At 43.9% G+C, this 16208-nt stretch overlaps 1 protein-coding gene and 1 pseudogene across 6 annotated transcripts in view; both read right to left on the reverse strand.

The window, feature by feature from the left end:
* ACACA (acetyl-CoA carboxylase alpha) overlaps positions 1–14586 on the reverse strand; it is a 242979-nt gene extending 228393 nt beyond the window's left edge. For 2 of the 6 annotated variants that reach the window (XM_028109119.2, XM_028109115.2), the window contains exons 1-2: positions 14479–14586; positions 215–261 (exon numbers count right to left, since the gene is read on the reverse strand). The gene's annotated coding sequence lies outside the window, so the exon portion shown is untranslated. Of the gene's footprint in view, positions 1–214; positions 262–11046; positions 11078–14478 lie in introns of those variants that run through there. The other 4 variants (XM_088028360.1, XM_088028359.1, XM_028109116.2 and 1 more) reach the window with 3 other exon arrangements.
* LOC114213811 (ubiquinol-cytochrome c reductase complex assembly factor 2 pseudogene) lies at positions 1003–1382 on the reverse strand (annotated as a pseudogene).
* Positions 14587–16208: the final 1622 nt, after the last annotated feature.

Raw genomic sequence — 16208 nt, forward strand, 5'->3', positions numbered from 1 at the left:
CACTTCCACTGAATCTAGTCCTGAATTAAAGAGAAAGGGGGGTGGAATACTACCAGTCAGACCATTCACTTCAGGTTAGCCCCCCCCAAATCTGCCTATGTTCTTTTTGTAGAAGGCAACTTTTCACATAAATGCCTACAGTTTAATATTTTAGCACATGAACATGAAATTTTTATCACACTGTAAACGTGAAAGAATATTATTTGTAACTGACCTCTTATAATTCTTACTGTCTGAGCAGATATCCACCTCCAAAAAGAACTAGAGAGAAAGAGAGAGATTTGAAGTGGTTTTATTTAAGAAACCCAAATTTTAGCAATTCCTGTTTTGCTCAGCATAATACAAAACACAGTACTCAAAGTATCATTTTTCTGATCAAATCTATTGTTTAATTTGAAGCATAAAGTTCAGTTGTTTAACTATTGTTTATTCATATCTACAAACCAAAAGCATTACACAGAGACTTTGTTTTTTCCTGAGTATTAAACAATAATCCAAGCTTACCATTTCATGAGGTGCCTCTTCCAATTCTATACTTCGATGAACATATTCCAACCCTATGATAGCCAACATTTCATCAAAAAAGAGGCAGTGGGGAGAAGAGAACCACTAGATCCCTTGGAACTCAGACTCTGATTATATTTCCAAATGGTTATACCCACATATAAGGCTGGAAGCCAGGAAGGGGACGGATCTTGCATTAAATTAAACTAAAAACTAAATCTAAAGCCCTTTAGATCCCTAAAACTCTAAGGGATCAAGAAGTCTCTAGCTACTTCCCAAATCCTAGGTTTCCTTCCATGTCCAACAATTTATATGTCTCCAGGGTAAAAATTCTCAACTTTGGTTATGTAGAACAATCACCTATAGAGCTTATTTATTTTTAATTTGAGTATAGTTGACACATGATGTTACACTGGTTTCAGGCCTGTGGAGCTTTTTTGGGAGGGGGGAGGGGAATCAGGCAGTTTTATTTATGATGGCAACCAGAAGACGCCACGCTTAGGAGCGTGGGTGAGATAAGGACTGAGCCCATGCCTTCTGCTTCTCCTTGGGATTCCTGGGGGCAAACTTCTCTCCCAGTTTCTTCCACATTCCTTTATTTCCTTAAACTCTTTCAAGATGTCTGTGGACAGGATCAGCTTGTACTCTTCTGTGGACAGGCCAGTGAAGCTCACGTCTTTGGGGCAAGGGTCCTTGTGTTTGTAACAGTTTGAATGGAGCCATGCTAAACTCTCATACATCCGATCACAGGCCTCAGGCTCCAACCTTGAGTATTCTCTCCCTCCGGAAAGGCCTGTGCTATGCCTGGCCCGTTTGGTCTCCTCCACTGGCCATTCCTCACAGAGTTTTAGGAAACGCCAGCAAGGGCTGGCCTCCATTTTGGGCCACCCCATGGTGCTTTTTAAAAACGTGTCTAAACTCGGGTGCCTGGGTGGCTCAGTTGGTTAAGCGACTGCCTTCAGCTCAGGTCATGATCCTGAAGTTCCTGGATCGAGTCCTGAGTCGGGCTCCCGGCTCGGCAGAGAGTCTGCATCTCCCTCTGACCCTCCCCCCTTTCATGTGCTCTCTCTCTCATTCTCTCTCTCAAATAAATAATCTTAAAAAAAAAAAAGTGTCTAAACTCCACCCCAGATCTACCAAATCAGAATCACTGCTGGAGGCCCAGAGATCTGAATATTAAGTTTCACAGCTGACTGACACTGATATATCTCCAGGCTTGAGAACCACTGATATAGGGTGGAGAAGAAATCCAGAACTTCTAAGACCTCAAATGACAAGCAACAGGACTGGGGACAATGCAGGTATGTTAACTGAGGAAGCTGGATTTACCCAATTATGTAGTTTAAGCTGGTATTATTCCCTACAGTTGTGGTAGGGAAGAGGAGGTGAGAAGAGGAAGCTAAAAGGAAGTAGTTTGAATCAGATGCACCCAAAGGTGCAGTAGAGCTGGAGTCAAAACCTAGGACTCAAACTCAAATTCTGACTTTGCCAAGTATTGACAGTGCAAACTTGAACAAGTCACTTAACATCTCTGATTCTCGTCATCTGTAAAAATAAAAAGGTCATACACTACCTCAGGGGACTGCTGTGAAAACGGAGAGTGTATGGAAGTATTCTGTAAACTATGTACTAGACCAGTGTTTTTCAAACTATGGGTTACCACCAAGCAGAACAGTAAGAAAGAAATTTAGAAGGTTACAACTAACATTTTTTTTAAAAAGATTTTATTTATTTATTTGACAGAGAGAGACACAGCGAGAGAGGGAACACAAGCAGGGGGAGTAGGAGAGGGAGAAGCAGGCTTCCTGCCAAGCAGGGAGCCTGATGTGGGGCTCGATCCCAGGACCCTGGGATCATGACCTGAGCCGAAGGCAGACACTTAACCATCTGAGCCACCCAGGAGCCCCTCACCAGAGCTTTTTAATCAGAACTGAAACTCTATACTCATTAAGCAAGCACTCCCTACTTCCCCTCTCCCAGCCCCTGGTGACCACCATTCTACATTCTTTTCCATGAATTTGATTTATTTTATTTTTATTTTTTAAGATTTTATTTATTTATTCGACAGAGAGACACAGCGAGAGCAGGAACACAAGCAGGGGGAGTGGGAGAGGGAGAAGCAGGCTTCCCGCCGAGCAGGGAGCCCAATGCAGGGCTCAATCCCAGGACCCCGGGATCATGACCCGAGCTGAAAGCAGATGCTTAACGACTGAGCCACCCAGGCGCCCGTATACAACCAACATTTTAAAAATGAAGGGGCACCTGGCTGGCTCAGTCAGTAGAGCATGCCACTCTTTTTTTTTTTTTTAAGATTTTATTTATTTGCCAGAGAGAGACACAGCAAGAGAGGGAACACGAGCAGGGGTAGTGGGAGAGGGAGAAGCAGGCTTCCCGCTGAGCAGGGAGCCCGATGCGGGGTTTGATCCCAGGACCCGGGGATCACCACCTGAGCCGAAGGCAGACGCTTAACGACTGAGCCACCCAGGCGCCCCGAGCATGCCACCCTTGATGCTGGGGTTGAGAGTTCAAGCCTGGCGTTGAGCATAGTTTACTTTAAAAAAAAAAAAAAGTCATTAAAAATGAAATAGAACAGAACACCTGGGTGGCTCAGTCGGTTAAGCGTCTGCCTTCGGCTCGTGATCCTGCTTCTCTCCCCCCACCCCCCACTGCTGGTGATCTCTCCCTCTCTTTCTCTGACAAATAAATAAATAAACAAAATCTTAAAAAATGAAATAGAACAGAAGATGTTAGGAATAAGCATACTTTATAAGGACGAATATTGTTTTGTGAATTTTTTATCAGTTATATGTACGTCAAAAAAAGTCTTAGAGTCACAAGGAATCCTTGCTTCCCTGCCCCCTCCACTTTACGCTCTCACAAGAGAGCAAACACGGTGACTTAATACCTAAACCAACGGTTCTTAAACTTTCTTAGGTCAGGACACTATTAGAAATCTGATAAAAGCTATGGACTCTTTCTTGACAAAAATTCACCCTCACACAAAATTCTGCTTGCATACAAGTTTAGGACGCCCACACCCTTGCCATGAATCAGGTTAAGATCCTTCTCTCTAGAAAGAAGACAAAGAATGGAGGTGATCCCTGGGGAAGGCTCATATAGCTGCTATCTCACCACCTCCAAAAGAAGGCCTTTCCCCAGACAGAGGGGTAGTACATTCTGCTTATCCAAATAAAAATTTTCTTCATTAGATCAAATTGTCAAATTCTCCTTTATTAAAAAAAGAAAGTGTTTGGGCGCCTGGGTGGCTCAGTTGGTTAAGCAACTGCCTTCGGCTCAGGTCATGATCCTGGAGTCCCGGGATCGAGTCCCACATCGGGCTCCCTGCTCAGCGGGGAGTCTGCTTCTCCCTCTGACCCTCTTCCCTCTCGTGCTCTCTATCTCTCATTCTCTCTCTCTCAAATAAATAAATAAAATCTTTAAAAAAAAAAAAAGAAAGTGTTTAAAATGTTCTTGAACTGTTAGAAACTCTTCAAAATATTTGCAGAAGGCCCCCAAACTATACCCTATATGCCTGAAAATGGGATAAAGCTAATTATAGCTAATGCACTTATTTAAGAGTCAGCCTGCATTTCACCCAGGGATATTTCTCTAAATAAAACAGAACAGATTTTACCAAACTTACATAAGATGTTTCCCTTGAACTCAAGTGACACTATTTTCCAAGTGATTCTAATAAAGAGGCATCAATTAGTTTTCATAGCCACTGATAAAGTATCCAAGCTGGGGACACCTGAGTGGCTCAGTCGGTTAAGCATCTACCTTCAGCTGAGGTCATGATCCCAGGGTCCTGGGATTGAGTCCCGCATCAGGCTCCTTGCTCAGCGGGGAGCCTGTTTCTCCCTCTGCTTCTGCTTTCTCTCTCTGACAAATAAATAAATCTTTAAAAAAAAGTATCCAAGCTGACACAACATGTCCTTGCCTTTTAAGTCATAGTAACTCCATCTAAATTTCTTCAAAAAGAATCACTGAATTTGCTTTTCATTTTTGTCATTTTACTGATAAACTTTTAAATGGATTTTAGTATTAATTCAGTAACCATGAGACTTTTCTTAAACCACATTTTATTTTCCTGCAAGTTTTAAATTTTAAAGAGTTTATCTATTTATTTATTTTTAGAGAGAGAGCATGCATGCCTGAGCTTACTGGTGTGTGAGCTGGGAGAGGGGCAGAGGGGGAGAGAGAGAGCCAGAGGGAAAGAATCTCAAAGGGACTCTGGGCTGAGCAGAGCCCGACTCAGGGCTCAATCTCGTGACCCCGAGATCATGACCTGAGTCAAAGCCAAGAGTTGGATGCCTAACCAACTGAACCACCCAGGTGCCCCATGTTTTAAATTTTAAAACAAAAAGAACTTGTGTCCCAAATGGTGAGATGGATGATGTATACTGAAGGATAAAAAAGATTTGGTCCCTGGCTAAGATGCTATAGATACCTAAAGAAACAATTATAGTAGTGTAATAATTGCTAGGTGTGGAAACACAAAAAAGAAAGATACTTTATCCAAACTTAGAGGTGGTAATGGTGAGGACAGGGATCAAGGAAGATTTCCCAGAGTGGGAAGACATTAACAATGAAGAACTGGGATATAAACAAGGACAGAGAGGAAGGAGCACTCCATGTAGAAGGAGCCACTTAATAAACATCCAGATTGTAGAATACAATGACTTATGAGAAATACCAGACCTGAATGGCTTCAAGAGTTTGAAGTAATTTCCTTCAACAGGCAGCTGGGGGCTTTTTGGTTGTTGTTTTTTAAAACAAGAGTATATTTCCTTGGAGTAAAGTAGTCTTTAGAAAGAAAATAACATTGTGTAACTGTCTCTTCTATTCTTCATTTCTCAGCCCATGGATATAGAATATTTTTCAAGGATGAAGCTGGTGAAAGCTTCTGCATCTTTCAAGAAATCTTTAAAGAAGCCTTGCCAAACTTCTGGATAAAGATGGTAGGTTGAATACATATCCATTTTGTTCCTCCCTAAAATCCTACTAAAAAAACAAAAGTAATGGGGCACCTGAGTGGCTCACTTGGTTAAGCATCTGCCTTCAGCTCAGGTCATGATCCCAGGGTCCTAGGATTGAGCCCCACGTTGTCCGTCCCCCCCCTTCCCTGCTCAGCGGGGAGTCTGCCTCTCCTCCCTTTGTCTCTCTTCCCTCTGGTATGCGCTCTCTTGCTCTCTTTTGTGTTCACTCTCCCTCTCTCTCAAGTAAATAAATAAAATCTTAAAAAAATAAAGGAATTTTTTTTAAAGGTATAATTCACAAAAGACTTCCATCTCCTCCCCAACCCCAAAACCCCCCACCCTGCAAAAGAAAGTCAGGGGAGACAACAGCAAGATAATTTTCTTGGAAAGCAGATGGAAACATGATAAATGACTACACAAACCTGGGAAACTAAATCATAAGCCATCTGCGGTAAACTCATAATCAATACACTTTATATCAAAGAATCTTGAAAATGTTCAGAAAATGGAAGCGAATGATGGAGCTAAAATAGAGAGGATCTGGTTGAAATTTTGTTTCAGAGGCTTCAGATCCTTTGATTTCCTTCCCAACTACTAAAGCCAGGTGCCCGCTGCTCTACCACACTGATAAAAGACTGAAGATTTATTCTCTAGAGAGGGTTGAACATGAGGTTTCTAGACTGGGGGATACTAGCAACAGTAAAGGGGAGAGCACCATGTTGAAAATGGAGAAATTAAGTAAGCATATTGAGTAAGAGCTCCCAGCCTTCTTTCCCCAATTTTCACCAACCAGGAGGGAAATTTAGAAGATCCTTCTTTGCGGAATCTAACCAGACCAAGGGAAAAAAACCTCAAAAAGTAATGCTGGAGTTCACTAAGTAAGATGCCCCACCAGATCACCCTATAAGGAAGTTAATAGTCAACCAGCCTCATTCACATAATCTTGAATTAGCTTTTCAATCATCCTCTGTTAAAATTAAGCAATTAAAGATTCCTATATAGTCTGAGAAAAACCTCCAATATGAAAGAATCAAAAACAACTACGTATAGGAAAAAAAAATGCAACTAGAGATTATGTGGAAATAGAAAATGTTAAAAACGGGGGAGAGGGGAGTAGGTGACTTGATTTTATATGTAGAAATGTTTTTTACAGAAATAGAAAAGCTGTCCTAAAATTCATATGTACTCCCAGGAGACCCCCAAATAGCCAAAAAAATCTTGAAAAAGAACAAAACTAGAAGACTCATGCTTCCTGATTTTTAAAACTTACTACAGGGGCAACCTGGGTGGTTTAGTCAGTTAAGCGCCTGCCTTCAGCTCAGGTCATGATCTCAGGGTCCTGGGATCAAGCCCCATGGCAGGCTCCCTGCCCCCCTGCCTCTCTCTCTGCTGATGCTCTCTCAAATAAATAAATAAAATCTTTAAAAAAAACCAACAAAACTTACTACAGAGCTGCAGTATTAACATAAAGACAGATATATAGACCAGGGAAACAGGACAGAGAGGCCAAAAAGAACGAGATCTTGCCATCTGCAACAACAGCATAGACCTAGAGAATATAACACTAATTAGAGAAAGACAAGTACCAGATGATTCCACGCTTGTGGAATTTAAGAAACAAATTAATTTAAAAAGAGACAAATAGGGGCACCTGGATGGCTCAATCAGTTGAGCATCTGACTCTTGGTTTCAGCTTAGGTCATGATCTCATAGGTCCTGAGATCAAGCCCATAGGGCTCCAGGCTCAGCACAGAGTCCTCTTGAAGATTCTCTCCCTCTGCCCCTCCCCCCACTGGTGCTCTCTAACCCGAAAGCTCTCTTTTAAAAATAAATGAATCAATCCTTTTAAAAAAAAGAGAGACAAAGGGCGCCTGGGTGGCTCAGTCGTTGGGCGTCTGCCTTCGGCTCCGGCTCCTCCGGCTCCGGGCTCGGGTCGTGGTCGCAGGGTCTTGGGATCAGGCCCCGCATCAGGCTCCCTGCTCGGCGGGAAACCTGCTTCTCCCTCTTCCACTCCCCCTGCTTGTGTTCCCTCTCTCACTGTGTCTCTCTCTGTCAAATAAATAAATAAAATCTTTAAAAAAAAGACAGAGAGAGAGAGAGACAAATAATAAAACAGACTCTCAAATACAGACAAGAAGCTGGTGGGTTGTCAGAGGGGAGGTGGGTGGGGGGATGGGTGAAATAGGTGAAGGGGATTAAGAGTACACGTATCATGATGAGCCCTGAGTAATGTTTAGAATTGCTGAATTATATTATACACCTGAAACTAATATAACAGTGTATGTTAACTGTACTTCAATTAAAAAAAGAGAGAAAGCCCAGAAATAAACCCTCCCATACATGGTCAAATGATATTTGACAAGGGTGCTAAGACCATTTAATGAAGGGCAGCCTTTTCAACAAATGGTGCTGGGAAAACTGGATCTCCACATACAAATGAAATTGGACCTTTTCCTAACACCAAATTAAAAAAATTAACTCAAAATGCATCAAGGTTTTAAATGTAAAACCTAAACCAATAAAACTTAGAAGAAACACAGGACAAAAGCTTCATAACACTGGATTTGGAAGAGATTTCTTGGATATGACACCAAGAGCTAGCTTAACAAAAGAAAAAATAGACAAACTGGACTTCTTGAAAATTAAAAAAAACTGCACAGCAAAAAACATTATCAACAGAGTAAAAAGGCAAACCAAAAAATGGGAGAAAATATGTGCAAATCATGTACCTGATAAGAGATTAATAACCTGCATATATAAAGAACTCCTAAAACTCAAACCCAATTCAAAAATGGGCAGAGGACTTAAAATGAAATTTCTCCAAAAAAGATATATGAGTGGCCAATAAGCACATCAATATGCTCAATATCACTAATCATTAAGGAGACACAAATCAAAACTACAATAAGATACCAACTCATACCCATCAAGATGGCTACCATCAAAAAAACAGAAAAAAGTGGAGAAACTGGAACCCTTGGGCACCATGAGTAGGAATGTAAACTGGTACAGCCACTAAGGAAAACAGTCTGGTGGTTCCTCAAAAAATTAAAAATAGAATTACCATAAAATCCAGCAATTTCACTTTTGGATATATACCCCAAAAAACTGAATACAGGCTCTCAAACATATATTTGTACGTCCATGTTTATAGCAGTATTATGCACAATAGCTTAAACATGGAAAAAGCCAAGTGTGCACTAATGAATGAATAGATAAGCAAAATGTGATATACACATACAATGCAATGCTATTCAGCCTTAAAATGGAAGGAAATTCTGCAGTATGATACAATGTGGATGAACCTTGAGGATATTATGCTAAGTGAAGTAAGCCAGTCACAAAAAGACAAATGCTATACAATTCTACTTACATGAGGTACTTAGTCAAAATCATATAGACAGGAAGTAGAATGGTGGTTGGCAGGGGTTGGGGAAGCAGAGAATGGGGAACTATTATTTAATGGGTATAGAGGTTCAGTTTCACAAGATGAAAAGTTTTGGAGGGGCTCCTGGGTGGCTCAGGCATTAAGTGTCTGCCTTCGGCTCAGGTCATCATCCCAGGGTCCTGGGATCTAGCCCCGCATCAGGCTCCCTGCTCAGCGGGAAACCTTCTTCTCCCTCTCCCACTCCCCCTGCTTGTGTTCCCTCTCTCGCTGTGTCTCTCTCTGTCAAATAAATAAATAAATCTTAAAAAAAAAAGAAAAGAAAAAAGTTTTGGAGATGGGTGGTAGCAACGGATGCACAATGTTACAAATGTATTTAATACTGAACTGCACATCTTTAAATGGTTAAGATGGTAAATTTTATATGTATTTTACCACAACAAGAAAAACTGAAGAAAGAAACACCTCACAGGTTACATATTAATTACAAAGGGGAATAGGTACTTTTACAATGGAGAAATACAGTGATCACTCTAAGTGTTTAAATATCACCATTAGGACAAACTGACATGAGTTGCCTCCAGATGTGATGCAGTTAAAAAAAAAAGTCAAATGCTCATCTTCCATAGTAGGACATCAATAGGAAATGTCTAAAAATGAATAATCAAGAGGTAGCAAGACAATGTTATATACAGATGAAAGGGTATAGTAATAAATATACCAGCTAAAATAAATGAAAGTGTGAAGGGGGTGAGGGAATGCTGTTTGATTGTAGCAAACTTTGTAAAACGATACAACTTTTTAAACTATGTGCACATATAACTTCGATGAAAATAAAAATGTAAAAAGTTCATCCTATAATGTTAAGCAAACAAAAGGTGAAGAATGGTGTATAAAGTGTGCACAATTTATATTTTAAAAATTGGCAGAGGGGGATAGATGAGCATGTTTGAACATGAATAAAATCTCTGATAATTACTAAGAAATTAACAACTTTAAATCAGTATGTCTGAGAATGATTGAGAAATTATAATAAGAAATTAAGGGGCGCCTTGGTGGCTCAGTTGGTTCAGCGTCTGCCTGCAGCTCAGATTATGATCCCAGGGTTCTGGGATAGAGCCCGGCATCGGACTCCCTGCTGGGGGCAGGGGGGAGCCTGCTACTCCCTCTCCTCCTCACCTGTGCTCTCTCGCTGTGTATCTCTCTCTCAAATAAATAAAATATTTTTTAAAAAATTAAAACATATTTTAAAAAAAAGAAATTAAGAACACTGCTTGTCTCCTGTGACGGGAACTGGGTGGCTGCAAGACAAGGTTGGGGGGGAAACTGCCTTTTTATATGTTTAAAATTTTGAACTATGTGAATGTATTACTCATGTTAGCAACTGAGGCTTTTCAAATAAGCTTAATAAAAAACTTTACCAAATTCCATGCCACTCTGATACCTTATCTCATATCTGCCTGAACATTTAAGTAGACAACAGGTATGTCATTCCCTTGTTAGTGTTACTGTGTAACTATGAGTTACCTCCTCAATGAAGCTGGGAAAGTTATTATCTCTTCTGATTGTTTTGGATCCACCACCCCCATAGCACACAACGCTGTGTAAACACTAGGCCTTTGCAGGCCGAGTGTTCCCTAGGAATTCAAATGAACATTGGAGTTACAAAACTAGGAGACAGGAGCCACGTGCTTATTTCAAATATTATCCTCTAGAAACATTTGGAGGACTCCAGGTAAAAAGCCATTTTGTGAATTCAAAAAGCTCTGGGATTATGAATCAATTTGTCCTCATAGTCTTTTTATGTTTTTATTTATTGTTTTTTAAAGATTTTATTTATTTGACAGAGACAGCGAGAGAGCACAAGCAGGGGGAGCAGCAGGAGAGGGAGAAGCAGGCTTCCCGCCGAGCAGGGATCCCGACGCGGGACTCGATCCCAGGACTCTGGGATCATGACCTGAGGCGAAGGCAGACGCTCAACCACCTGAACCACGCAGGCGCCCCGTCTTTTTCTTTTTTTAAAGATTTTATTTAATTGACAGAGAGAAAGAGTACAAGCATGGGGAGCAACAGGCAGAGAGCTAGGGAGAAGCAGGCTCCCCACCGAGTAGGGAGCCCAATGAGGAGCTTGATCCCAGGACCTTGGGATCATGACCTCAGCCGAAGGCAGGCACTTACTTAAGCCAGTGAGCCACTCAGGTGCCCCCCGTCTTCATAATCTTATTTCATAGAACAGCATTCAGAAAAAGAGGGAGCCAGGATTGAGGTATGTCAGCAGCCTTCCAGAGTCTCAAAGATAAGAACAATATCTTCCTTGAAGAAATATTGCTTGATTTTTTTTTTTGGCCCCCCAAGTCCCCTGGATGTATTAAGGCACTGTAGATTACATTACCTGGCAGAGACGGAGAAATTTACAGGTTAAAACAGACATTTCTAATCCTCTTGGAATTACAGCATCTTTTTTTTTTTAAAGATTTAATTTATTTGAGAGAGAGAGCGTGCATAAGCAGAGGGGGAAGCAGCAGAGGGAGAGGCAGAAGCAGGCTCCCTGCTAAACAGGGAGGCTGACACAGGGCTTGATCCCAGAACCCTGAGATCATGACCGAAGCCAAAGGCAGATACTTAACCGACTGAGCCACCCAGGCACCTCGGAATTACAGCATCTTACGTGGTTTTAGGGAGATAGTTTTAAGTTGAAAATAATGAAGAACTCTGAAAAAATAATTGCCCCGTGATGCATTAGGTCAGATGATGAACTGCCTATAGTTCGAAGTATTCAACAGGAGTATCAGATAAAATATTCTCATAATGAGTAGAAAACTGGACTAGAAAATTCCTAAGGTAGGGGTGCCTGGGTGGCTCAGTTGATTAAGCATCCAACTCGATCTCAGCTCAGGTCTTGATCTCAGAGTCGTGAGTTCAAGCCCCGTGCTGGGCTCCGTGTTCAGTGGGGCGTCTGCTTGGGATTCTCTCTCTCCCTTTGGCCCTCCCTCCCAGGTGGGTGTACTTTTTCTCTAAAATAAATAAATAAAATTTAAAAAAAAAGAAATTCCAATGTCTAATTCCAACAATTTTTATTTTACTTCTTTCTTCGACCAAGACTATTAGGATATTAGCTATCAAAAAAATGTTTTTAAAGGAAGAAAAACACTAGCCCCAGACCTGTTAAGCCAGTCAGTGTGACGGGTAAAAAAAATTTTCCTAGTCATTGACTGAAAAGGAAATAGAATGTTACATAGTGATCTACACCTGAACCAGTTCACAGCATTTAAGCGAGGTCGGTATCAGATGAGAGACTTCTGGGGCTGGCTTTCACAATTACATATTCTTTGACATAACCTAGTCATTATCTCAACTGTAAATTCATTAAACCAAATGCCACCTTTCCCCTATCTTTCCTTCCATTTTAAAACAATTAAATCTTATGCTTGATATATTTCTATTCTGCACTGGTGATTCAAAACAAAACTTGTGGGGCGCCTGGCTGGCTCAGTCGGTGAAACATGGGACTCTTGGTCTCTGGATTGTGGGTTCAAACCCCACATTGGGTGTAGAGATTACTTAAAAAAAAAATCTTTGAAACCAAAACAAAACTTCTGCAACGCAAATAAACACAGGCAGATTTGTAAATTAATACTATGCCTTTGACAACTTTCATTTGACCACTTTACAATATTTAATTATTCTTGGATTTACAACAGTCGTGTATAATTAGAAAAAAGGAAACTGAGGCAAGAGAAGTGGGAAGAGACTTGCTACTTTGTAGCAAGAGCAAGTCGGCACCCACCTGGACACTGCAGCTGCTGTCTTACTGTATAGGACCACAATACTTCCCTTAAAAGTGCCTGTCAAGAGGCGGTGGCTCAGTCGGTTAAGCATCTGCCTTGGGCTCACGTCATGATCCCAGGGTCCTGGGATCCAGCCCCATATTGCCTCCCTGCTCAGCAGGAAGCCTGCTTCTCTGTCTCCCACTCCCCCTGTTTGGCTCTCTTTCTCTGTCAAATAAATAAATAAAATCTTTTTTTTAAAGATTTTATTTATTTATTCATGAGAGACAGAGAGAGAGAGATTGGCAGAGGGAGAAGCAGGCTCTCAAAGAGCAGGGAGCCCAACGCGGGACTCGATCCCAGGACCCCGGGGTCATGACCTGAGCCCAAGGCAGACGCCCAACCATCTGAGCCATCCAGGCGCCCTAAATAAATAAAATCTTAAAAAAAAAAAAGTGCCTGTCAAATAGCACGGAACTTCTCATCACAGGCATCCAAGGCATCCCCAACAAGAAGCAAATCAGAGAATTCCTATTCCCTGAGGAAGAAGAAACCAGGTAACCCAAGCATGCTTCTCAATCTGCACTTTGGGTTGGGGGAAAAAAATGAATGAAAAGAGAGATTCAAGGGGACCAACTTCTGAGAATGAAGACCAAAGGGTGCCTGGATGGCTCAGTTGGTTAAGCCGCTGCCTTCGGCTCAGGTCATGATCCTGGAGTCCCAGGATCCCTGTTCAGCGGGAGTCTGCTTCTCCCTCTGACCCTCTTCCCTCTCGTGCTCTCTGTCTCTCATTCTCTCTCACTCAAATAAATAAAATCTTTAAAAAAAAAAGAATGAAGACCAAATTATTAGGTTTATTCCATCACACATTAGGAAATTACAAACACTGCTTAAATAGAGATAAAATTAGGAAGTCCTCGGGTCTTTTGATTTCCATCCTAAACTTAGACCCCCAAACAAAAAATATCTGAAATTAGAGTATTTCTCCTACCTGAGTAGTTACATTCTTATGCTTCTATAAAACCTACAAGGCCTACAGAAGTCCCTGATATTTACGGCTGATTCCAAAGGTCCACTAGCGTTTACTTTCCCGTCTTCGAATCCAAAATAATGTTGGTACTGATCGAAGCAGGACCTTCACGCACATCCCTCTGAAATCATTAGCTTCACATACACTTTCCTGCGTTCTATCTCCAATACCTTCCCTTGATCAGTATAGCAAACGGGAAGGAGTAATAGGCATGTACATTGACTACGTCCCTCACAGAAAACATAATAAAATCCCAGGAGCAAGAACTGGCAAGGGACAACTCGCCTGGCCCTGGCTCCCACCACGATACAAAGACAGAGAAGCCAGGGGCTCTGCACCCCACGCTTCACTCTGCGAGAGTAAGAGGACTTTCAATGCAACTGGACCTCCACATCCCTCTCCCACGTGGGTCTTCTCCCTCTGCCGAGCGAGGGGCTGGACTGGAGAGAGGTCTGGAAGGAATCAGCCCACACCAAGGTTGGGGAGGGGGATGGGGGCCAGCTCCCGGCAGACACCCCAGTCCCTCCTTAGAGGCCCTGGGCTGTACGACTCCCAGTTCCGGGGTCTGAACTCCCACCCCCTACTCCGAGACCCCAGTCCTCTCCGCGTCTCCGCAGAGGGGGAACTCGAGGGCCCAGGGCTGCGGCGAGGGCTGGGCTGCCCGGCACAGGTTGGGACGGGATGGAGCCCGGGCCGCGTGCGGGCGGAAGATGGGAGGCGGCACCCCCCCCACCCCCAGCTGCCAAGGCCCCTCCCCGGGCCCCGGCCTCGCCAGGTCCTGGATCACAGGCCCTAAGGCGGCCCTCACCTCACCTCACGGCGGAGGCGTCGGGGGTCCGGCGGTGCCGGGGAGCCCCTGCGTAGAGACGGTGCTGGGCGGGAGGAGACGCCGGCAGCTCCGGCGATGGCTGACAGGCGCGCAGCACCAGGCCGGCCCGGCACACGGGGAGGGGGGCGGGGCCTCACTGGAGGCGGCCCCGCCCCCGCCCGCCCCGCCCCCTACCTCAGCGTGCGAGCACCATGAGGTGACTACGTCCGGGGTTACTCCGGGCCGTTCACCTCCGACCCCGCTCCCCGCTGCGGCGCTGTCTGGCCGGCCTCGAGGAGAGGCGCGGGCCCCGAGGGCCGGGCGACAGCCAATGAGAGGGCGGCGTGGGGCGGAGCGACGTGAGGCGATGCCGATGGTCCGAGCGCCGCTCTGCCATTCGGGGCCCAGCGGAGAGAGGGCGGGCGGGTCCCGGGCAGTCGTGGCGCCCCCCGCTCGGCCTTGCCCTCACCGCCCCGTCTGCCGGAGGTGGGGGCGGGGCCAGCCTGCCTTCTCCTCCTCCCGGCGGAGGCGGGGGGGTGAGGGAAATGGCCCCACGTGCACCTCCCAGGAGGGAGAGAGGCGCCCGGGCCGCAGAAAGTGAGGGGCCGGCAGGCTTGCAGCACCAGAAGGGAGTCCAGAACCAAAGAGGGCTGAGCGGGATAGGCAGTGTTCTGGCCTGGAAGGACCTTATGGTTTTCAACACTAACCCCCTGAAGAGATGGACATTGCATCCAAGAATTACCCAGGATCACACAGGCTGGTTTCCAAGTTGGCACAGGCTAACTAACCCCTATTCTGGAACAACACAACCAGTCCCTTGGCTTGCTCAGCAGCCCCAAAGCAGCCCACCCCAAAGGGTTCTGAGGTGCAAGATCCTGGAGCATTGAGGGAAAGCCTCACTAAAGGAAGCTCAGTAAGAAGGGCAGAATGCCAATGGACAACAGTCCTTTCTGCCTGCCTTGAGCAGAGAAAATAGAGGGCAGTAAATTCCCGATTTCTCGGATTGGAACTTGCCTCCCAAACTCCATTGTGGTTACACCAAGTCATTGAACAGGAGCCAACCAATTCTCTAGCTTTGCCAGTTACTTCATAGTAAGACATGGTGGCTGCTGAAAAGTAATAGTAACAGGAAAGAGTCCGAGTATGTAATACAATTATCGAGTGGAAAAGAAAGAAAATTGGAGAAAATTGCACTTCAGAACAATGGGGTGAGTTTAACCCCTTACAAGAATTTAATGAAGCACTCAGAGTACTTTCCTGATCATTACACAGGCTTGTGCTAAAGGTCTGGAGAGGTATGGTGAATGATGATTTGGTGGGAAGAAGTTCTATGCCAGAGGGCAAAAAGTGACTAGGGTAGAAATACACACTGAGGTCAGAAGTTCTTGGGCAGAAGCAGAGGCAGAAAGATGGGAAGATTGGTCAACAAGAGTAATATTCACCTAGGACTCCTTATAATACCTAGGTGGTGGCTTCTCCAAGAGTTTACCAACCTACTTTAAAAGGGACTGGAAACAAAAATTTGGAAAGATTTGGACTTTACAGAGCAGTGAACCGTATTTCACAATAACTGTGTCTGTCATTGGATGCATCTGTCAATGAACAGAGGAAAGTTAGAACTTAAAGATAATTGGGCATATTGCTGGAGGGGAGGTGGGCAGGGGATGGGCTAAATGGGTGATGGGTATTAAGGAGGGCAACTGTGATGAGCACTGGGTGCTATATGTAAGTGATG

Source organism: Eumetopias jubatus, unplaced genomic scaffold (assembly GCF_037043125.1).
Source record: "Eumetopias jubatus isolate StellerSeaLion01/CBP00866 unplaced genomic scaffold, mEumJub1_p1.0 scaffold_10, whole genome shotgun sequence".
In the NCBI taxonomy this organism is placed as follows: Eukaryota; Metazoa; Chordata; class Mammalia; order Carnivora; family Otariidae; genus Eumetopias; species Eumetopias jubatus.